At 34.8% G+C, this 25,758-nt stretch overlaps 1 long non-coding RNA gene across 1 annotated transcript in view; it reads right to left on the minus strand.

The window, feature by feature from the left end:
• Positions 1–482: 482 nt before the first annotated feature.
• LOC141276129 (uncharacterized) overlaps positions 483–25,758 on the minus strand; it is a 31,562-nt gene continuing 6,286 nt past the window's right edge. The window contains exon 2 of the long non-coding RNA XR_012325097.1: positions 483–2,847. This is a non-coding gene — a long non-coding RNA (uncharacterized lncRNA). The remainder of the gene's footprint in view (positions 2,848–25,758) is intronic.

Genomic DNA, 25,758 nt, shown 5'->3' on the forward strand with positions numbered 1-25,758 from the left:
TTCTCTTCTGCCCTAAATATTGCCTATTGAAACTCTAAGAAATCCAACAGTATTTTGGCAGCTAAAGGATTTTAGCAGCTAAAGGATTTTAGCATATTGGTACTAGCAGCCTTGGGAGCATCAGGAAGCAGTGCCTTTGAAATAGACATCAAAATATTCAAGATGAGCCTCAGGACTAGTGTCAGTGAAGAGGCATCACTAAATAATTTCATGGGCAGTTGGAGGTCAGGAGATTTCACTGAAGGGAGTTTGGCAGGAGAGTATGACATGACAGGTGGTAGCAGAAGGACTATTCATGATGTTACATGAGATACTCTCAGACTTCCAGACATAACTGGGTGAGATTTTGGAGGTGAGAGATTAGATATCCTATAATAATAATAATAATAAATAAAACAACAAAAAGCCATTTCGAGTACCTAGGTATATGCAAAATTTCTTTCTTCTCATGGGATCATTCCAATGCTACAAACATGCTCTAGTGTTCCATCTTTAAAAACCCTCCCTTGACACTAAATTCACCTTCAGTCACCACCTCATTTCTTTCCTCCCTTTCACAGCAAAATTCTCTTAAGTTGTCAAACCTACTGTCCATTCTTCCTCATCTCCCATTTATTCTTCTTCCCAATTCATTCCAGCTTCTGCCCTTATCACTTCACTGAAACTACTCTTGTCAAAGTTATCAACAACCTTAGTATTACCAACTGCAATGAATAGTTCTCTTTCCTCATTTTACTTGACCTCTATGCAGTATTCAACACTTTTCTTCTTGAACTTTTTTTTTTAATCTTTTGACATCACTGTATCCTGATTTTTCCCCCTACCTCTCTGGTTCCTCCTGCTCAGGCTTTTTTTTGTTTGTTTGTTTGTTTCAGATTCTTCTTGTACTTGAGCACGAAGTGTTGGAGTGTTCCTCAAGTCAATTTATTCAGTCCCAAAACTGTAAGGCTAAATTTCATACCCAGCTTTGACCTCTTTTCTGTGTTTAAGACACTCATATATAACCATTTATTTGATTTTTCCATTGTATATCTCAAATAATCATCTCAAGTTGAACAGATCTAAAACTGAACTTCTGCTATTCCCTGACTCTCCTTCCCCCAAAACCCTGTTCTTTCTTGGTTTTCCTCATAGTAGGCACTCAGTATAAATTAGTAGAATGAATGAATGAATGAATAAATGAATGAATATTTACATTGCCTCATTTCATTCTGACAATTATTGTAGGTGCTATTTTCAGCCCCATCTTAAAAATGAGGAAGGCAAAGTAAGGAGCAAATATATTAGAGAAGCAAAGTAAATAATAAAGAATGTAAAGAATATAAAATTTCAGAGCCAGGTTTTTAATCTCAGTCTGCTTTTCTCTAAAGCTCAAATGCTTCCCCTCTATGCTCTAAACGGCTTCTATCAAAACAAGGATGATTATCATAAATAAGATTGTATTTGTGACCATAAACTAGTGCAAACTGGAAGCATCAGCTACATTATTATTACAATGATGATAACAGTGATTACACAGAGCCCTTACTGGACACCTTTCACATACCAAGCATCATGAGAGGCCTTTTCTGTTTTAGTAATAGACTTTATCATTTAGAACAGTTTTAGATTTACAGAAAAATTGAACAGATAGTATAGAGAGTTCCCATTTACCCCCTTATCCACACAGTTTCCCCTATTATAAACATCTTTTGTTATTAGTATGGTACATTGTTATAATTAATGAACCAATAGTTGTATTATTTTTAACTAAAGTCCACAGTTTATTCATATTTTCTTACTTTTTACCTAATATCCTTATTCTGTTCCAGGATCCCACCCAGGATCCCAAGTTACTTGTCTTATCTCTTTAGGCTCCTCTTGGCTGTGACATTTTCTCAGACTTTCTTTGCTTTCTTTGAAAGCCTTGACAATGTTGAGGAGTACTGGTCAGGTATATTGTAAGGTTGTTCCCTTATTGGAATTTGTCTAATGGTTTTCACATGATTAGATTAGTTATGGTTTATTTTGTTAATTTTTAGAAAAATCTTTATTTCTTTAGAGCAGTTTTAGATTCACAGAAAAGCTGAGAGGGAGGGACAGAGATTTCTCACATACTCCTTGCCCCTTACACATGCATAGTCTCCCCCGTTGTCAACATCCCTTACTTGAGTGGTACATTTGTTGCAATTGATAAACCTACACCAACACATCACAACCACCCAAAACCCATAGTTTACCTTATGGTTAACTCTTGATGTTGCACATTCTATGAGTTTGGACAAATATATAATAATATACATCCATCATTTTAGTGTCATACAGAGTATTTTCACTTCCCTAACAATCCTCTGCTCTGTCTATTCATCTCTCCAAACACCCAACCCCCGGAAACCACTGATCTTTTTACTGTTTCCATAGTTTTGGCTTTTCCAGCATGCCACACAGTTGGAATCATACAATATGTAGCATTTTCAGATCAGCTTCTTTCACTTAGTAACATGTATTTAAGATTCCTCCATGTCTTTTCGTGGCTTGATAGCACATTTCTTTTTAGCAGTGAATAATATTCCCTTGTCTGGGTGTACCACACTTTATTTATCCATTCACCTAGTAAAGGATATCTTGGTTGCTTTCAAGTTTTGGCATTTATGAATAAAGGTGCTGTAAACATCCGTGTTCAGCTTTTTGTGTGAACATAAGTTTTCAGCTTTTGGGGTAAATACCAAGCAATACAGTTGCTGGATCAAATAGTAAGAGTAGGACTTCCCTGGCGGTCCAGTGGTTAAGACTCTGCTCTTCCACTGCAGGGGGTGTGGGTTCGATCACTGGTCAGGAAACTAAGATTCCACATGCGCCGCGGTGCAGCTAAAAAGAAAGAAAACAAAAGTAGCAAAAAGAAAGAAAAAAAACCCCACATAGTACGAGTGTATTAGTTTTGTAAGAAACTGCCAAACTTCCAAGGTGGTTGTACCATTTTGCATTCACACCAGCAATGAATGAGAGTCCCTGTTGATCCATATCCTTGCCGGAATTTGATGTTGTCTGAGTTCTGGATTTTGGCCACTCTCATAGGTGTGTAATGGTATAAGTTACAGGGTTTTTGGAGGAAGATTACAAATGTAAAGTGCCATTTTTATTATATCATATCAAGGTTACATACCACCAACATGACTTAAGACTGTTGATGTTGACTTTGCTCCCCTGACTGAGGGAGTGTTTGTCAGGCTTCTCTACTGTAAGGCTCTTCTTTCTTCCCCGCTTTCCATATTGTACTCTTTGGAAGAAATTTTCTGTGTACAGCCCACACTCAGGAAGTGGGAACTTATCTCCCCTTCCTTTAAGTTGGAGTAGCTACATAATTTGTTTGGAATTCTTCTGCATGGGAGATTTATCTGTTCGCCCCCATTTATGAATTTATTCAGTCATTTATTTGTATCAATATGGACTCATGAATATTTATATTATACTTTTGGTTATAATCAGATGCTGCTTTAATTTGAACAATGCTCAAATTGTTCCAGCTCTGGCCATTGGGAGTTCTTTCAGTTGGCTCCTGTGGCCTATTGACATGTCCCACTAATATGTGTGTGTGTGTGTGTGTGTGTGTGTGTGTGTGTGTGTGTGTTTTGAATAATTCCTTACTTTCTGGTGCCACAAGATGATCCAAGCTATATTTACCCATCCGTATCTATATTAATCAAACATGCATTCTTACTGATGTCTTCAACTTGAATCCATTACCACATTCATAATTCTAGTCTATTTCCCTGGCTCTTCTTCTCTGTAACCTCCCAGTAATAAGAGGAAATGTATATATATTTGATCTTATTTATTCCTGTAAGAATAGCAATTATTATGTCATTTTATAGTTGAGGAAATTGAGGTTCAGAGATGATACATTTTTTTTCAAAGACACAGGGATTAAGAGGTAGAACTAGGACTTCTCCTGGAAGAAAAAGAACATTTAAGAGATGTAAATGAGAAGGTACTTGGTTTTTTAGTACGTGATCCTGTGAATTGGTAAAGTGGATTAAGGCTTTGTTGGCATGGCCCTGAATTAAACATGGATTGTTTCAATGTTGTGTGTACCTCTTTCAGGAGCAAACTATTATACTGAAAATTTGTTATTAATTATATGCCACTCCATGAATCACCTGAAAGACTATTTAAATTTTATATCTTCTAAAAGAGGCATGATTTGCTCTTAAATTATAAAGATCATTTTGTGTTATACATTTTAAATCAGTTGATTAAAGGATAATAAATAGGAGTGGATTAGATAGGGTAATTGCACCTCTAGTCAAATTTTCCTGCCCCACTTCAAAACTTAAAACAACAACCATGCCCCCGCACAAATTATGGCTTACTTTAAAATCTTTATCTTTGACTGCTTATTGAAAAGGGAGCTCTGTGATAGAAGAGCTTAAGAAACACTGAATATATATCAATCCCCTTTTGCAAATTCATGTTTGCTTACTAAAGTAAGTGATAAAGCCTGCAATAAAAAAATTACTTCAACTTTTGAGTAACTGCTTCCTAAATTTATTTGTCCATAAACTGCTTTTTTCATGTAAGGGCTATTAATATCCCATAGATCGATATTTGGAACACAATTATTTATTCATTTCATAAGAGAAAGAACCTTGTTTATTTTTTCTGTTTTCAGAATTCAAAATAGGGCCTGGCACATAATAGGTCCTCAATTAATGTTTGTTAAATAAGTGGATGAGCAAATGTTTATTAAGCATCTGCTATATGCCAGTCACAAGCAATACAATGGTGGAAAAATAAACATGGTTTCTGCCCTATGTAACTTACAGTTTACCAGAGAAGATTGTAAATAAGCAAGTAAAAAGAATTAAATTTTAGATAAAAGTTATTATGGAAATAATAACAATGTTGAGATGGAGAATAAAGGAGGAGACAGGAATGGTACACTAGAAGATAAGCAGCTAGCCCTTCAAAGCATTTACGCAAACAAGTCAACAGTTAACCGGAATCTGAATATTTCTAACATCAACCTTCATTCAGAATCCATGTTGAAATCATTGACATTAATCAAAGTCCTTGCAGTAAATGGATGGCATGCTCAAAAGGACTTAAACTGCCACCATGGAGAACAGTATAGAGGTTCCTTAGAAAACTAAAAATAGAACTACCATATGACCCAGCAATCCCACTACTGAGAAAACCATAATTCAAAAAGAGTCATGTACCACAATGTTCATTGCAGTTCTATTTACAATAGCCAGGACATGAAAGCATCTTAAGCGTCCATCAACAGATGAATGGATAAAGAACATGTGGCACATATATACAATGGAATATTACTCAGCCATAAAAAGAAACAAAATTGAGTTATTTGTAGTGAGGTAGATGGACCTAGAGCCTGTCATACAGAGCGAAGTAAGTCAGAAAGAGAAAAACAAATACCATATGCTAACACATATATATGGAATCAAAAAAAATGGTTCTGAAGAACCTAGGGGAAGGGCAGGAATAAAGATGCAGACATAGAGAATGGACTTGAGGACATGGGGAGGGGGGAAGAGTAAGCTGGGACGAAGTAAGAGAGTGGTATTGACATACATACACTACCCAATGTAAAACAGATAGCTAGTGGGAAGCAGACATATAGCACAGGGAGATCAGCTCTGTGCTTTGTGACCACCTAGAGGGGTGGGATAGGGAGGATGGGAGGGAGACACAAAATGGAGGGGATATGGGGATATATGTATATGTATAGCTGATTCACTTTGTTATAAAGCAGAAAGTAACACACCATTGTAAAGCAATTATACTCCAATAAAGATGTTAAAAAAAAAAACTCAATGGATGTGTTCAACAGCAGAAGAGAGGGATCAGAGGAAAGAATCAGTAAACTGCAAGATAGAACAATAGAAATTACTCAGTCTGAACAACAAAGAGAAAATAGACTTAAAAAAATGAACAGAGCCTCAGGAATATGTGGGACTATAACAAAAGATCTAATATTTATGTCATTAGAGTCCCAGAAAGAAAAGAGAAAGAAGACATGGCTGAAAAAATACTTGAAGAAATAATTGCTTAAAACTTACCAAATGTGGCAAATAACATAAACCTACATATTCAAGTATCAAAGTAAACCTAAAGAAATCCAAACCAAAACACATCATAGTTAAAATTTTGAAAACTAAAGACATTAAAAATCTTCAAAGCAAGGAAAGAGAGAAACAACACCTTGCCTATCAGAGAAAAACAATTCAAATGACAATGGATTTCTCATGAAAAGCCACGGAGGCCAGAAAGAAGTAGTACAACACTTTTCAAATGCCAAAGATAAGAACTCTGAATCCAGAATCCTACATCCAGCAAAAATGGCCTTAAGAAATGAAGGGAAAATCAAGACATTCTCAGATGAAGGAAAGCTAAAAAATTACTATCAGCAGATCTACACTAAAAGAATGGTTAAAGGAAATTCTCTAAACAGAATGGAAGAAACTAAAAGAAACAACCTCAGAGCATCAGAAAGGATGAAACAATATAGTAAGCAATATATGGTTTAATAGAATAGATTTTCCTTCTTTTTTGAGGTTTCTAAAACATGTTTGACAGCTGAAACAAAAATTGTTACACCGATGTGGTTATAAATATCTGTAGAGGAAATATTTTAAACAATTATATTATAAAAAGGGGGAGTGTAAAGAAACACAAAGGAAGGTACTCCCCTCAACTGATAAGAAGACATCAAGTAGACCATGATAAGTTTCATATGTATGAGGTATACCTAGAGCAATCCCTAAAAATACTGTACAAAGAGACGCACTCAAAACCATTACAGATAGCTGAGGCGATCCGGCACTGGAGCCTGCCCGGGCTCTTTGGTGGGGCTGGTGGCGGATTCTGGGAGGGCTCACACCGGGGAGTGCTTCCCAGAACTTCTGCTGCCGGTGTCCTTGTCCTCGCGGTGAGACACAGCTGCACCCCCGCTTCTGCAGGAGACCCTCCAACACTAGCAGGATTGTTTTGGCTGGATTACTTGTGAAACTAATAAAGCTTAAGCTTCAGACTTCTACTTGCATGGGCTCCTTCTAAGGCAGTGTGGAGGGTGGACCCAGGACAATGGCTGCTGCTCATAATTTGGAGATGGAGGAGGATGTGAATCTGAATAGGGATAGAGAAATGAAAGAAAAGCTGGAAGAGCAGAAAATGAGAGAGGACAGGGCAGGTAAAGATCCCTTCAAGCCTAAAATGGTCCACAGGATTGTCTCAAAATGGATGCTTCCTGAACCGTTGCAAAGAACATACCTGGAAAGAGCTAACTGCCTCCCACTCCTGTGTTCATCATCTCCATCAGCATCGCTGAGGATCTCTTGCCAGCTTCATCTTTGACCCACTCAGATCTCTTGTGGGTGCTCAGGAGGAGTCTATGCTCTGATGGGAGGCTATTTTATGAATGTTCTAGTGAATTTTCAAGAAATGATTCCTGCCTTTGGAATTATCAGACTACTCATCATCGTCCTTATAATTGTGTCGGACATGGGATTTGCTCTCTACAGAAGGTTCTTTGTCCCTGCAAATGGGTCCCTGGTGTCTTTTGCAGCTCACATTGCAGGTGGATTTGCTGGGATGTCCATTGGTTATACCGTGTTCAGCTGCTTTGATAAGGTACTGCTGAAAGATCCAAGGTTTTGGATAGCAATTGCAGCTTATTTAGCTTGCGTCTTATTTGCTGTGTTTTTCAGCATTTTCCTATCCCCAGCGAACTGACTTGCCCCTAACACAAAACAATTAATAAAAAGAGCCATCTGGGAAAAAACTGGAGAACTCTCTATGAAGAAACAGAGAAGTCCCAGCAAATGCTAACAATTTTATAAAGAGGACAAAACACGCTTGAAGTCGTTGGTTTCAAAGACTACTTACAAAAGGAGTTAGGGTTTAAGGAAGGGGCTCTTCTGAGTGCATGAGGGGGAAGAGGAAGAGAGAAAAGGAAAGGGAAGTGAGAACCAAAGATTGGCTTTTTCCCAGGCGTGCTGCATGAGGGTATGTATCCTCTAAAAGAGACTTGCTCTCCTAGTAGGGTATAGTATAGAGATTGCTTGATAGAATCCACAAATAATGTTCTATGCTGAAAATAAAAACTTTTCACATCTGTCAAAAAAAACCTACTATAGATAAATCAAAATGGAATTCTAAAAATTTCAAATAACACAAAGGAAGTCAGGAAAGAAAAACAGAAAAATGAAAAACAGAGAGAACAAACAGAAGGTAAAAAATAAAATGGCAACTTAACAGATCAACAATTACCTTAAATGTGAATGGCCTAAATAACAGTTAGTAGGGACTTCCCTGGTTGTGCAGTGGTTAAGGGTCTGCCTGCCAATGCAGGGGACATGGGTTCGAGCCCTGGTCCAGGAAGATCCCACATGCCTTGGAGCAACTAAGCCCATGAGCCACAACTACTGAAGCTCACATGCCTAGAGCCCATGCTCTGCAATAAGAGAAGCTACCGCAATGAGAAGCCCGCACACTGCAGCAAAGAGTAGCCCCTGCTCACTGCAACTAGAGAAAGCCTGCATGCAGCAACAAAGACCCAATGAAGCCAAAAATAAATAACTAGGTTTATATTTTTTTAAAAACCTAATTAGTAGACAGAGCTTGGCAGAGTGAATTTAAAAACATAACCCAACTATATTTCTGTCTAAAAGAAACTTCAAATATAATGATCTAGGCAGGTTGACAGTAAAAGAATAGAGAAAGAGACATCATACAAACATTAATTAAAAGAGAGTAGCAATGGCTATATTAATATCGATAAAGTACAGTTTAGAGCAAAGACAATTACCAGAGACAGATAAATGCATTATATAATGATCAATCCGCCAAGAAGACACAGTAATCCTAAATACATATGCACCAAACAACAGATCTGAAAAACATGTGAAGAAAAAATTGATAGAACTGAAAGGACAAATCCACAATTATAGCTGGAGACTTCAATACCCATCTGTCAACCACTGATATATTGGATAACAGATTTAAATATAAGAGCTAAATCTATTAGAAGAAGAAAAAAGAGAATGTCTTCATGATCATGAATTAAGCAAAGTTTTTGCAGAGAGGACCCTGAAAACCATGACAGAAAAAAATAATAAAAGGGCTTCATCAAAATTTAAAACTTCTGCTTATTGTAAGGATATACCATATTTTGTTTATTCACTCGTTGGTTAATGAACATGTGAGTTGTATCCACTATTTCGGCTATTATGAATAATGCTACTATGAATGTTTGTGTACATAATTTTTGTGAACATACGTTTTCACTTTTCTTATATACACACACACACACACACACACACACACACACACACTGCAAGCAGAGTTTCTGGATCATATGGTAACTCTATGTTTAACAATTTGACGAACTGCCAAACTGTTTTCTAAAGTGGCTCTACTATTTAACATTCTTACCAACAGTGAACGAGGATTTCAATTTCTCCACATCCTTGTCAACACTTACCATAGTCTTTTAGATTGTAGCATCCTACTGTATGTGAAGTGGTATGTCTCTGTGACTTTGATTTGCTAATGATATTGAGCATCTTTTCATGTGCTTACTAACCATTAGCATATCTTCTTTAGAGAAATATCTATTAAAATATTTATGCCCATTTTTAAATTAGGTCATTTGTCTTTTTATTATTGAGTTGTAAAAATTCTTTATATATTCTGGATACAAGTCCATTATCAAATATATGATTTGCATATATTTCCCTAAAATCCATTTTGAGCTTTTGTGTATGCTATAAGGGTCAAGATTAACTTTTCCCATTTAAATATCATTTGTTAAAAATATTAAACTTACTCTTTTGAATTATCTTGGTATGTTGAAAATCATTTGGCCATAATTGCGTAGGAGTATTTCTGCAGATTCGATTCTGATTCATTGATTTATGTATCTGTCCTTACACCAAGATCACAATTTTTTGTAGTGAATTTTTTGATTGTTCTTTTATTGTAAAATATATACAACAAAAATTACCATTTAAATATTTTTATAAGTACAATTTAGTGGAATTAAGTTACATTCACAATGTTGTGCAGCTATCACCACTATTTCCAGTAACTCTGTACATATTGAACAATAATTCCCCATCCCCTTCTCCCTCCAGCCCCTGGTAACCACTATTCCACTTTATGTCTCTATGAATTTGCCTATGCTAAGTACCTCATATAAGTGGAATCGCACAATATTTATCATTTTGTGCCTGGGTGACTTCACTTATATTGTTTCTGAGGTTCATTCTTGTTGTAGCATGTATTAGAATTTCTTTCCTTTTTAAGGCTGAATAATATTCTGTTGTATGTATATACCACATTCTGCTTATTCATTTAACTGTTGATGGACAAGGGTTGTGGCTTCTGGCTATTGTAAACAATGCTACTGTGAACATGGTACAAGTATCTGTTTGAGTCTCTGCTTTTAATTCTTTTGGGTGTATACCTGGTAGTAGAATTGCTGGGTCATCTGGTAATTCTCTGTTTAACTTTTTGAGGAACCATGAAAACTGTTTTCCATAGCACCTGCACTATTTTACATTCCCACCAACAATGCATGAAAGTTCCAATTTGTCCATGTCCTCACCAACACTTGTCATTTTCCTTTTTTTAAAAAAAATAATAGCCATCCTAATGGATGCAAAGTGACATTTCATCATGGTTTTGATTTGCATTTCCCTAATGATCAGTGATGTTGAGCATCATTTCATGTGCTTATTGGCCATTTGTATTTCTTCTTTGGAGAAATGTCTATTTGAGTCCTATGCCCGTTTTTATTTTTTAAATTATTTATTTATTTATTTGGCTACATCGGGTCTTAGTTGCAGCACATGGGATCTTTGTTGCAGCATGTAGGCTCTTTTGTTATGGTGTGTGGGCTCTCTTGTTGTGGTGCGCAGGCTCCAGAGTATGCATGCTCAGTAGTTGTGGCATGTGGGCTCTAAAGTGCGTGGGCTAAGTTGTCCCGCAGCATGTAGGATCTTAGTTCCCCAACCAGGGATTGAACCCACGTCCCCTGCACTGGAAGGTAGATTCTTAACCATTAGACCACCAGGTAGGTCCCTTATGCTCATTTTTAAACTGGATTTTTTGTTGTTGTTGAGTTGTAGGAGTTCTTTATATATTCTGGATATTAATCCCTTACCAATTAATTCTGGATATATGATTTGGAAATATTTTCTCATCTGTGGGTTGTGTTTTCATTCTCTCGATAGAGTCCTTTGGTTCACAAAAGTTTTTAATTTTGATGAAGTTCAATTTATTTTTCCTTTTATTGCCTGTGCTTTTGATGTTGTATCAAATAAATCACTGCCAAAACCAATGTCATGAAGCTTTCACTCTATGTTTTATTTTAGGAGTTTTATGGTTTTAGCTCTTACATTTGGGTCTTTGATTCATTTTGAGTTAATTTTTGTATGTGGTGTAGGGTAATGCTCCAAATTAATTCTTTTGCATGTGGATATACAGTTTTCCTAGTAAAATTTGTTGAAAAAACTATTCTTTCATTTAACGATCTTGGCAGCATTATTGAAATCATTTGACCATATATGTGAGAATAGAGTTCTGGGCTCTTTTTTGTGTGTGTGTGTGTTTTTGCTGGTGGGGGCACTCTTTATTCTATTCCATTGGTTTTTAAGTCCATCCTCATGCCAGTACCACACTGTTTTGATTACAGTAGCTTTGTAGTAAGTTTTAAAATAAGGAAGTGTGAGTCTTCCAGCTTCATTCTTATTTTTCAAGGTTGTTTGGGCTATTTGGAGTCTCCTGAGATTCCATATGGATTTTAGAATGAGTTTTTCTATTTCTGAAAAAAAAATGTAGTTGGGATTTTGATAGAGATTGCATCGAATTGGTAGATTACTCTGGGTAGTATTGTCATTTTAACAATATTAAGTCTTCCAACCCATGAATATAGGGTGTCTTTCCATCTATTTATGCCTTCTTTAATCCTTTCTTTTTAAATTCCTTTCAGTGGTGTTTTCTGCTTTTCAGTGTATAAGACCAGTTAAATTTATTCCTAAGTATTTTATTCTTTTTTGATGCTATTGTAAGTGGAATTATTATTTTGATTTCCTTTTTGAATTGTTCATTGATAGTGTATAAAAATGCAACTGGTTTTTGTGTGTTAATTTTGTATCCTGCAACTTTGCTACTCTGCTGAACTGATTTATTAGCTCTAAAGTGTGTGTGTGTGTAGAATTTTTAGTGTTATCTACATATAATATATCATCTGCAGACAGAGATAATTTTACTTCTTCCTTTTCCATTTGTATATCTTTTATTTCTGAAGTTTTTAAAAAAATTATTTCCCATTATGGTTGTTTTTTAATTGAAGTATAGTTGATTTACAACATTGTGTTAGTTTTTGGTGTACAGAAAAGTGATTCAGTTATACATATATACATATATTCCTTTTCATATTCTTTTCCATTATGGCTTATTACAGGATGTTGAATATAGTTCCCTTTGCTATACAATAGGACTTTGTTTTTTATCTATTCTATATATAATAGTTTGCATCTGCTATTTCCAAGCTCTCAATCCAACCCCCTCCTTCCCCTTGGCAACCATAAATCTGTTCTCTATGTCTGTGAGTCTGTTTCTGTTTCATAGATATGTTCATTTGTGTCATATTTTAGATTCCACATATAAGTGATATCATATGATATTTGTTTTTCTCTTTCTGACTTACTTCCCTTAGTATTATAATCTCTAGGTCCATCTATGTAGCTGCAAATGGCATTATTTCATTCTTTTTTATGGTTGAATAATATTCCATTATATATATATCACATCCTCTTTATCCATTCATCTGTCGATGGACATTTAGGTTGTTTCCATGTCTTGGCTATTGTAAATAGTGCTGCTATGGACATAGGGGTGCATGTATGTTTTCAGATTATAGTTTTGTCCAGATATACGCCCAAGAGTGGGATTGCTGGATCACATGGCAACTTTATTTTTAGTTGTTTCTGTTTTTTTTGTTTGTTTGTTTTGGCCATGCCACGTGGCATGTGGGATCTTAGTTCCCCAACCAGGGATCGAACCCGTATCCCTGCCATGGAAGCATGGAGACTTAACCAAGTACCTATTTTTAGTTTTTTGGGTAACCTCCAACTGTTCTCCATAGTGGCTGCACCAATTTACATTCTCACCAACAGTAAATGAGGATTTCCTTTTCTCCACACCCTCTCCAGCCTTTGTTATTTGTAGATTTTTTGATGATGGTCATTCTGACCAGTGTGAGGTGGTACCTCATTGTAGTTTTGATTTGTATTTCTCTAATAATTAGTGATGTTGAGCATCTTTTCATGTGCCTATTGCCCATCTGTATGGCTTCTTTGAAGAAATGTCTATTTAAGTCTTCTGCTCATTTTTTGATTGGATTGTATGTTTTTTTGTTATTGAGTTGTATGAGGTGTTTGAATATTTTGGAAATTAAGCCCTTGTTGGTTGCATCATTTGCAAATATTTTCTCCTAGTCTGTATGTTATCTTTTTGTTTTGTATATGGTTTCCTGTGCTGTGTAAAATAGTTGTGAAGTTTTATAGTACATCTTGAAATCAGGTAGTTAGTCCTCCAACTTTATTTTTCTCTTCAAAATTATTTTGACTCTTCTAGGAACTTTGCATTTTCATACAAATTGTAGAATCAGGTTGTCAATTTCTAACAAAAAGTATCCTCTAGGCATTTGAATGTGATTCTGTTGAATCTATTAATCAATTTGAGAAGATTAACATCTTAGTGGTATTGAGTTTTCCAATCCATGAGCCTATTATATCTCTCCATTTATTTCTAAATTTTATTGGCAATATTTGTGGTTTTAAATGTATAGGTTGTGCACACATTTTGTTAAGTTTATCAGTAAGTAATTTGTGTTATTAGTAAGTAACTTCTTTTCTAATGTCTGTGCCTTTTATTTCTTTTTCTTAACTATTTCACTTGTTAGGATAACAAATACAACATTGAATACAAGCAGTGAGAGAGCGCATCCTTGCTGTGTTGTTGATCTGATGGGGGAAAGTATTCAGACTAATAATTAAATATGAGGTTAGTTGTAATTTTTGCATAGATGACCTGTTGAGGTTAAAGAAGCCCCATTTTATTACTATTTTTTACTTTTTATCATGTATGGATATTGAGTTCCTCAAATGTTTTTTCTACATCTATTGAGATGATTATATGTTTTCTCCTGAATTCTGCTAACATAGTGAATTAAATTGATTGACCTTTGAATGTTAAACCAACCTTGTATTTCTGGGCTAAACTTTACTTCCTCAAGCTATATTATATATTGCTGAATTCTACCTGCTAATATTTTGTTAAGAAGTGTTTTATCCATGTTTATGAGAGATATTCTATAGTTTTATTTTCTTCTGATACCCAGTTTTGGTATCAGGGTAATGCTGATGTCATAAAATGAATTGTAAAGTATTTCTACTTCCTCTATTTTCTGAAAGAGTTTGTGTAAGGTTAGCTTTGGTTCTTCCTTAATAGCTTGATGAAGTCAAAGCAGTGAGGTCATTTGTGCCAGGAGTTTCCTTTGCACAAATTTTTTTAAAATTTCTTTTGGCTTTGTTGAGTCTTAGTTGCAGCGCACGGGATCTTTCGTTGCGGTGCATAGGCTTCTCTCTAGTTGTGGTGCACGGGCTTCTCTCTCTAGTTGTGGCCTGCAGGCTCCAGAGCGTGTGGGCTCTGTAGTTGCGGCACACAGGCTCTCTAGTTGTGTGGCGCATGGGCTTAGTTGCCCCACAGCATGTGGGATCTTAGATCCCTGACTGGGGATCGAACCAGCATCCCCTGCATTGCAAGATGGATTCTTAACTACTGGACCACCAGGGAAGTCCCTGAATAAGTGTTTTAAACTAAGATTTCAATTTCTTTAATAGCTAAAAGGCTATTCAACTCATCAAATTTTTATTTCTTCTTGATTCAATTTTGTTAATTTATTTATCTGTTTTCTTCAAGAAGAAATGTGTCCTTTTCTTTCAGGTTGTTGAATTTATTGAGATAAATTTGTTCATAATTTTTCTGTTACCCTTTAAAAATCTGTAATGATTAATTTTTGTATTTGCTATTTCTTGATCAACATAGCTAAAAGATTTATAAATATTTTTAACCTTTTCAAAGAACCAGCTTTTGGTATCCTCTAACAAAGATATTCTCCTAATCACAATGCCATTATCTCACCCAGGAAATTTAACATTGATATGTTAATCTTGTCCATTATACAGTCCACATTAAAATTTCCCTAGTTGTCCAAAAATGTCCTTTAAAGTTGTCTTTTATTCAATCAAGGATCCAAGATAAGGCCATGCATTATTGCTGCATGTGTCATCTCTTTAATCACTTTTAATCTGTAACAGTCCTGTCTGCTTTTTTCTTTGATAACATTGATATTTTTAAAGGGTCTAGCCAATTGTCTCACAGAATATCTCACAATCTGTTTTTGTCTGATTGCTTTCAAAATTAGACTCAGGCTAAACATTCTTGGCAAGAAATTTCATGAGTAAAATTGTGTTCTTCCCACTGTATCATACCAGGAGGTACTTAATGTCAATTCATTCCATTACACTCATGCTAAGTTTGATCACTTGATTAAAGTGATGTCCAAAATGTCTCTCCATTGTAATAATACGTTTTCCCCTTTAGGATTAATAAGTAATCTTAAGGGTGATACTCTGAGTTCATGTAAATGATGCTGAAAAGTCGGCCTCTGTGCACCGGTGCCGAATCGAACCCTGGAGACAGAGTTTTTGGTGAAGTAGAGAAGAATAGCTTTATTGCTTTGCTAGGCAAAGGGTGACACAGCAGACTCCTGCCCTGAAAAACTGTGTGTCCCACACCCAGGAGGATTTGATGAGGAGTTTTATAGCAATGGTTCAAGGGTAGGGTTGCTGATAAGGATTAGGGTGTGTGCAGGGCCTGCACTCCTTTAATCTGGTCTCAGGTAGTCTCCTGATGAGCTTCTCTGGTTCCTTTAATCTGACCTCACATGGTCTTCTCTGGAATGAAGAATGCTAGCATCTTCCATTTGTTGGGGGTTTTAGTTCTGTAAAGAGCTCAAAGATATTGTTATAGGTATCCCTTGAGGTGGAACCAGGACCCTGCCCCAAGTCTGTACCATTATTTCTTGACTACTCCTCCCTTGTCTCTGCATCCCCTCCCTTCCCTGATTAGCAACCGTTCGAATATGCCCTTTGGAACTCAAGGAAGGTCATGAAGGCTGGAGTCTATTCCCTATAAGAAACAAGGGACATGGAAGGTCTTCCGTGCCCAGGAGCCTCACAGGGTCCTGCTCGGTTTCATAAATATCTTGTTACCCTGCCAACTTTCATACAATGGTTTCTAACTAAGTACTATTACACTGGTGGTTACAAAATAGCATTTCTTAATTCTCTCCTTCATTCTACTTTCCTTTTTCATTCAACACATATTTACTGGGTGTCTACCATGTGCTAGGCACCATGGTAGGAACTGGGGATAGTGAGGTGACAAAAAGAAACACATTTCCCCATTCTCATGGAGAGAAATAAATAAGGAAATGGCCTCTTCTTAGCACTCCAAGAAGGAGCTAACTAAAGAACATGTCCTACTTGGACTCATCATCATCTTTATATCAAGTAAAGGGCAGTAGACACATGTCTGGGTTTTGGTGTATTTTGTTGTTTGATTTTTGTTTTGCCTCCCTCTTTCTCTTTTTTAAAAAGATTTTATATATAATTCATATATCATAAAATTCACCCTTTTAATAAAGTGAACAATTCAGTGATTTTGGCATATTTGCAAGTTGTGTAGCAATCACCACTATTTAGTTCAAGAACATTTTTATCACTCCTAAAAGGAACTTTGTACCCTGTGATAGTCATTCCCTATTTCCCCCTCCAATAGCCCCTGACAAGAATTAGTCTACTTTCTGTGTATATAGCCAATTCTGGACATTTTATATGAATGGAATCATACAATACGTAGTCTTTTATGTCTGGGTCCTTTCACTTAGCATAATGTTTTCAAGGTTCATCAATGTTGTACCATGTATCAGCACTTCATTCCTTTTTATGTCTGAAAATATTCCATTTTATGAATATATCATATTTTGTTTATCCATTCATCACTCCAAATAAGTTTATACCACTCTTTCTAACTTTTAAATGGCTGCATAATTCTCTATTGTGTAAATGTGCTACAGTTTATTCTAACTAGTCTCTTGTGGATGAACATTTAGGATAGTAACAATATTTTGCTATTACAAATAATGTTTGTTTGTAATGCTGTTACAAACACTTACACATAATGAAATACTTTACATATATTCTTCCTATTTTGAAGGTGTAGTTTCAGGTTAAATTCCTACAATTAAGATTCTAGGGTTAAAACCCAAACGCATATGTACTTTTGTTACGTGTTGCCAAATTCACTTCATAGAATTTGTACCATTATTTTTTTCCCACCAGCAATGAATAGAGTGCCTGTTTCCCCATAGCCTCACCAACAGAATGCACTGTACATTTTTTACCAAATTAAAATTTTTTCTACCAAAGTTATCAGTGAGAATTATACTTTTACTTTGCATTTATCTAATTTTGAATGAAGTTGAATATTTTTTCAGATGTTTAAAGACCATCCTAGTCTCTCCAGCCTTATGTGACTGGCCCAGATGAGAAGAACCCTGTAGTCAATCCACAGAACCATGTTCAATAATAAATCTAATTGTTTTAAGCCACTAAGTTTTTGGGTGGTTGGTTAACTAGCAAAAGCTAACTCATATAATCCTATTAGCCTATTAGTCACAAATCTTATGAGAGCCTAAATACAAGGGGCTGGAAAGTACAGTCTGCCTCTTGTGAGAAGAATAACAAATTTACCTGGCAAAGGATATAGATACAGGGAGCAGTGAATAATTGGTCTTATAACTCAACCTACCACAGTATTTTTCTTTGCTCCTATCTTTACCAAGTTTAACATTTAAAAAATTTTCTTCTTTTATTATGTTCTGGAATAATTTAAGTAAGCTTGTCATTATTTGTGTTTGAGAGGTTGGAAGAATTTGCCTGTCAGACATATGACTTGATACTTTTTTGAGAGATACTTCTTTGGTAATTTTCTCTGTTTTTTTCTATGGAAATTGGCTTGTTTAAGCTTTTTGTCTACATTGAGGTCAATGTGAGTAAATTTTATTTTACTAGCAATTATGTGTTTTTAACTACACTCAAATATGTTTGCATAGAATTGTGCAAAATAGTTTTTCATTTTTTGTTTTGATACTCTCTATATCAATGTTTATTTCCCATTTGTCATTTCTTACTTTGTGTATTTGTGCTTTCTCCCACATGATTAGGTTAAGCTAGTGGTTTTTCTATTTTATTGACTTTCTCCAAAGAAACAGAAATTTTAATTTATTTATTATATAGTTTCTCTGTATTCTACCTCAGTAATATTTGCTTTCACATTTATTATGTCCTCCCTCTGATTTCATTTGATTTATTTTCTTTTTCTAGGTACTTGAGTTGAAAAATTAATTCATGTAAATATATTCATTTTTATTGATGTAAGTGTTTAAGGATGTTTTCCTCTGACCACTACTTTAATTATGTGACTGAGATTCTGACATCTAGACATTATTGTTATTTTTTGAGAAATTCTGAGATTTTCATTTGTATTTTCCTTTTCAGCCAAGAGTTGTTTGCTAGAGAGTTATAATATATGTAGTTGGAAGAAGTTTTCTGAGAAAATATGTTACTATTGATTTTTAGTTTTCTTAAATTGGAATAAGAGAATCTTATTTGTAATATATCTACTTTATAGTATTTGTTGAGGGTTTTTTTTTTTTTTTGCTCACTATGTGACTAATTTTCATAAATGTTTCATGTTCATTTGAGAAGCAGGTATATTTTCTATTATCAGAGTGTAAAGTTTGATATATGCATTAGGGCTACCATATTTTTTAGGTTGTTTAGGACTTTTTAATTTTTACATCTTTATTAAAATTGACATGTGTTTGATTAAGAATCATATGTTAGTGCATTTTTGTCTATTTCTCCTTGCACCTTGTATAGGTACTTATTTGTGATGGTAAGTGCTTTTTTTTCTTTTTTTTTACTATGAAAATATTTATTTGTGATAATTGTATGTCAGTAAGACCAGCACAGACATGGCCTCTACAACGCTGGAAGGGGTTTTACATTTAAAACGCTCTCACACACACACAGTAGGTGGGGCTGGTAGAGCACGGGGCTAGTGAAACCACTGCCAGAACTGCAGACACCCACCCCCCCCCTTGCAGCTGGCGGTAAGTTATTTATGAAGTTGCTGTCTTATTTGGTTCATATAATTCATAACTTTTATAACTTCATTGTGCATTGTAGTCTTTAGTCATTATTAAAGTTTTCTTCTTTGTCTCATTTAATAATTTTTGGCATGAATTCTAATTTGTCTGATGTTAGGATCATAAACTTTCTTATTATTTGTATTTTCCTGGTGTATATTTGCCCATCCCTTTATGTTTAGGCTTTCTGGTTCACTTAATTTTAGGTATGTATCTTAAATAAAGCACAGATTGACTTTTGTCCTGAAATCAGAAAATTTTTTTCTTTTAATAGGTGAATCAAGCCCATTTACATTTGTTCATATGACCTACGTATTTGATCTCAACTTAAATAATACAAAGTATATCTTCTGGCCATAGTGGGAATAGCCCATGGATCAAAGAGAAAGTCACAGGGGAAATTAGGAACATTTTTAATTGACTGAAAATGAAAACAGAGCATATCAGAATTTCTTGGATGCAGGGTAATTTGAGAAACAACTGTTTCTTTTAGAAAATAAGAAATATCTCAAATCAATAATCTAAGCTTCCACTTTAAGAAAACAAGAGCAAATAATGCAAATGATGTGACAAACAAGGGGTTAATATCCAAAATATACAAATAGCTCATATAACTCAATATCAAGAAAACAAACAACCCAATCAAAAAATGGGCAGAAGACCTGAATAGACATTTTTGGAAAGAAGACATACAGATGGCTAGCAGGCACATGAAAAGATGCTTAACATTGCTAATTATTAGAGAAATGCAAATCAAAACTATAGTGAGGTGTCACATCACACTGGTCAGAATGTCTATCATCAATAAGTCTACAAATAACAAACGTTGGAGAGGATGTGGAGAAAAGGGAATGCTTGTATACTGTTGGTAGAAATGTCAGTTGGTGCAACCACGATGGAAAACAGTATGGAGGTTCCTTAAAAAACTAAAAATAGAACTACCATATGACCCAGCAATTCCACTCCTGGGTATATATCAGGAAAAAATAAAAATGCAAATTTGGAAAGATACATACACCCCTATGTTCATAGCAGCACTATTTACAATACCCAAGACATGGAAGCAACCCAAGTGCTCATCAACAGATGATTGGATTAAGAAGATTCAGTATATATATAAAATGGAATATTACTCAGCCATAAAAAAGAATTAAATACTGCCATTTGCAGCAATGTGGGTGGACCTAGAGAATATTATGTTTAGTGAAGTAAATTAGACAAAGACAAATACTGTATGATATCACTTATATGTGGAATCTAAAAAAATAATACAAATGAATGTATATGCAAAACAGAAAGAGACTCACAGATATAGAAAACAAACTTCTGGTTACCAAAATGGGAGCGAGAACAGGGAAGGGACAGATTAGGAGTATGGGACTAACAGATACAAACTACTATACATAAAATAGGTAAGCAACAAGGCTATACTGTATAGCACAGGGAATTATACCCATTATCTTAATATAACCTATCATGTAGTATAATCTGTAAAAATACTAAATCACTGTGCTGTCACCTGAAACTAACACAATACTGTAAGTCAACTAAACTTCAAATAAAAAAAGAAAATAAGAGCAAATTAAACTGAAAGCAAGCAAAAAGAAGAAAATAATAAAGGTAAGAGCAGAAATCTGAAACCGAAAGCAGAAAAACAATAAAGAAAATCAATGAAGTCAAAAGCTGGTTCTTTGAAAAGTTCAGTACGATGATATCTTCAATTGATCAAAATAAATGAATGAAAGAGAGAGAAGATATTAATTGCCAACATTAGGGATGTAAGAGGATGTAACTGCCTATACTACAGACATAAAAAATAAGGCAATATTATGACCAACGTATTTTCAACAAATTTAACAACAAAAATAAAATGGACAAATTCCTTGAAAAACACAAAGTAACAAAGCTTACTAAATAACAGATTACCTGAATAGCCCTGTATCTATTTTAAATTTTGAATTTGTAGATAAAAACTTTGTCATGAAGAGGACTCCAGGCCCAGAGGGCTTCCTCAGTGAATTCTACCAGATATTTAAGGAAGTTATAATACTAATTCTATATAAATTCTTTCATAATATAGAATAAGAGGGAGCGCTTCCCAACTCATTTTATGAGGTCAGCATTACCGTAGTACCAAAACCAGAGAAAGATATGTCTTATCTCTTCAGGCTGCTATAACAAAATACCATAAACTGGGTGGTTTATTAACAGCAGAAATTTGTTGTTGTTGTTGTTGGTTTTTGTTTGTCTTTTGGCTGTGTGGCGCTGCTTGTGGGATCTTAGTTCCCTGACCAGGGATTGAACCTGGCTCAGGAGTGAAAGTCCCCTAACCACTGGACCGCTGGGGAATTCCCAACAACAGAAACTTCTCAGAGTTCTGGAGGCTGGGAAGTCCAAGACCATGGTTCTAGCAGATTCAATGTCTGGTGAAGGCCTGCTTTCTAGTTCATAGGTGAAAGAGACTAGGGAGCTCTGGGGATGTCTCTTTTAAAAGAACACTAATCCTGTTCATGAGGGGTCTACTCTCATGATCTAAACACTTCCCATAGGCTCCATCTCCTACTACCATCATATTGAGCATCAGGTTTCAACATATGAATTTATGGAAGTGGGGGACACAAATATTCTATCTATTTCAAGATGTCAAGAGGAAACAAAGCTATAAGCCAATAACATTCATGAACAGAAACATAAAAATATTTAACAAAATATTTGTAAATCAAAACCAGCAATATGTAAGACGTAAAATACGTCAAGACCAAATGAGATTTCTCCTAGGAATGCAAGGTTGATTCAATATTTGAAAATCAGTGTAATTCACATTTTAAACAGGCTAAAAAAACCACAATCATCTCAATAAAAGCAGGAAAAATTTGACAAATTCCACATTCATTTATGATTTTTTTAAACTGAAAGCAAACTAAGAATAGAAGGAAACTTCCTTAAACTGATAAAAAAGCATCTGTGAAAAATCTAGAACTAGCATCATAGTGAAAGACTGAGTGCTTTCCCTCTAAGATCAGGAATAAAGCCAGAATGTGCACTCTTTCCACTCCTATTTAACATTGCTTTGGAGGTCATAGCCTTGCAGCAAGGCAAGAAAAAGAAATAAAAGGCATACAGATTGGACAGGAAAAAAAAATTAACCTGTCTTTATTTACAGACACATGATTATCTATGTTGAAAATTAAAAAGTATCTACAAAAAAAAAGAAACTAGAATAATTAGTGAGTTTAGCAAGATTACAGGATATAATGTTAGTATACAAAAGTCATATTTCTATATGCTAGCAATGAAAAACTGCAAATTGAAATGTAAATAGCATAAAAAATGTGAAATACTTAGGAGCAAGTCTGGTAAAATGTATAAAAACTGTATACTAAAAGTGGCAAAATATTACTGAAAGAAATGTTTAAACTTAAATAAGTAGTGAGATATTCATGGTCAAAAGACTCAAAATTGTTGAGATATCAATTTTCCCCAAATTGATTTATAGATTCAATATAATCCTAATCATTTTTTGAGAATTTGACATGTTAAATCTAAAATTTGAAAATGTATATAGAAATCAAAGGACCTGGAATATCAAAATTAACTTTGAAAAAGAACACTTGCAGAACTCACACTACTTGATTTTGAGACTTATTATAAAGCTATAATAATCAAGACTATAATATTTGTATAATGATAGACATATAGATCAATGGTACAGAATAGAAAGTCAGAATTAGACCTACATATAGATGGTCAATTGATTTTTCCACAAAGACGTCAAGATAATTCAGTGGTTATGGATAGTATTTTCAACAAATGATCCTGGAATAACTGGATATACATATGCAGTTTGTATATGTATATCCAGTCTTAAAAAGTTTTTTTTAAGAAAAAACTTTAACCCTTTCCTCATACCATATACAACAACTTACTTAAAATAGATCACAGATCTAAATGTAAATTCTGAAACTATGAAACTTCTAAGAGAAAAACTTTATTTCCCTGGTTTAGGCAAAGATTTCTTGGATCGCACAAAGCATGAACCAGAAAAGAAAAAAATTGATAAATTGTGCTACATTAAATTAAAAACTTCTCTTCAAAAGACATGGTTAAATGAACTTCTCTTCAAAAGACATGGTTAAATGAAAAGACAGGCCACAGATTAGCAGACAATATTTACAAAGCACATATCTGATAAAAGACTTGTATCCAGAATATACAAAGGACTCTCAAAACTCAATAATAAGAAAGTAAAAACAAAAAAACAAACAATAAAAACGGGCAAAATATTTTGACATTTACTTTGAGTTTTCCTTCAGTGTGTTACCCTTTGGGGCTTCTAGCTTTATAATGGGGGCTTCTGTCAGTCTTTCCACCTCACAATTGCCCTAAGCATTGTCTTTTATCTTCTCCTTGAGTCTCCTTAAAACTAAAACTTGAGGTTACCAGGTGTTACTGGTTGAATTTTGCCCCCCTAAAAGATGTCGAAGTCCTAACCTCCAGTACCTGTGAATGTGTTCTGGTTTGGAAATAGAGTCTTACCAGATGATCAGGTTAAGATGAGATTATTAGGGTGGGCCCTAATTCATTATGGCTGGTATTCTTATAAAAAGGGGAAATTTGGACACAGAGGCAGACACACAAAGAGGGAAGACAATGCAAAAACACAGGGAGAACAGCATCTACTATCCAAGTTATGCCTCAGACTACAAGAAGTTAGGAGAAAGGAATGGAATAGATTTTCCCTCAGCCCTCAGAATAAACTAACCTGATTTCAGACTTCTAGGCTTTAAAGTGTGAGACAATAAATTTCTGTTGTTTAAGCTTCTCAGTTTTTGATACTCTGTTATAGCAGCCCCAGCAAAGTAACACCCTAGAGATCAGTGGATGCCCCCCAGAGCACCTGGCATCAGGACTCACTTTCCCTCATTTTTGGTCTCTGTAAATTTCCCATACCTTCTTACCAGTGCAACTCTGAATTCCAAAATATGTTTAAAAAAATTTTTATCCATCAGTTTATCTGTTTTGTTTTGGTAAGATTTTAAAGGAAATCTAGTCTTCATTTTGTTGGAAATGAAAGTCTACTTGACTCTTCTAGAGTTAGCTTTCTGAAAATGGAGTTTGGTTTCTCAAAGGTACTTATTACTTTCCAAATCTAATTTATTATTTATTTTGTACCTTCATTATGCCTAATATCCTATTATACTCCATATAAGGTATATTGTTTCTCTCACTAGTTCCTTGAGGGCTGAGATGATGTCTTACCTTCATATACTCGGCATATGGAAAAATACCTCACATATAATGGGTTTTTAATAAGTGTGGTTATTAAACTGAATGTACTTGTATATTGGTCACATGCATAGGTGCTTGGAGTGATGACTTTAAGTCTAAATTCAAAGTTTTTATTCTTAATCCACAAATGTCTGTGTTACTCAAGGTTATGTTCACCTAAGAGGGATTTTCTTTTCTTTCTTATTAATATAACTAAATCTAGGAAACCTGTTGTTTTATAGCCTTCCAAGTTTTCTATGTTAAAGTATTAAATGACTTATTAATAAATATTATTCCTAATTACTACAACCATGTGAAGCAATTATTATTATACCCATTTTACAAATGAGGAAATGAGGATTAGAAAGGTTAAGTGCCTGTTCCAAGGTGAGGTACATAGTAAGTACCAGAGTTAGAAATAGAGTTTATTTGGCCCTGAAGCCATTCACTCACTATCCTCTACTACTTATTATGGATTCCATTATGTAATGATTATGAAACTCCTAGGTATTTTTCTATTCCCATTTGAGTCAGAATATCATAGTCACTTATTCAAAAATAATGAAAGATACCTTTCAAAATACCTATGTATGTATGTTTTTTATATTTTCTGTCCATGCAGTCACTTTCCATTGTTCACCTGCTATATTTGTTGGATAAACACCTTCAGAGAGTACATGCTAGAAGAAGTCAATTATTTTGAGGTGGCTTTTCCTTTTACTTCTCAATAAAGGAAATTTTCCACTATAGGATATTCAAATCAATATCATAAGTCTAATAAGATGTTTGGTAATAAGTTTGCTCTTTTGGTGCAATCTATATCACATACTACCATGTACTTGCTTATACCTTGCTTGCTTTCCACTTGTTATATGTATGCCACATGTGAACTTTATCTACCCAAATAGTTTTTAAGTTCCTTGGGGTCAAGAATGGATTTTCTGTTACTTTAGAGTCCCCATAATAATAGTTCCCATTTATTAAAGGCTTGCTGAGTGCAAGGAAATTTACACATACTTCATTTATTTTTTACAACAACATGACAAATTAGGTATTATTACCCCCATTTTGCAGATGTGGAAAGCTTTGGAAAGCCCCCAAATTGTAAACCTATTAAGCAACTATAATGATGGGTCCTTAATATG

The sequence above is a fragment of the Tursiops truncatus genome, chromosome 1, assembly GCF_011762595.2.
Source record: "Tursiops truncatus isolate mTurTru1 chromosome 1, mTurTru1.mat.Y, whole genome shotgun sequence".
NCBI classification, from domain to species: Eukaryota; Metazoa; Chordata; class Mammalia; order Artiodactyla; family Delphinidae; genus Tursiops; species Tursiops truncatus.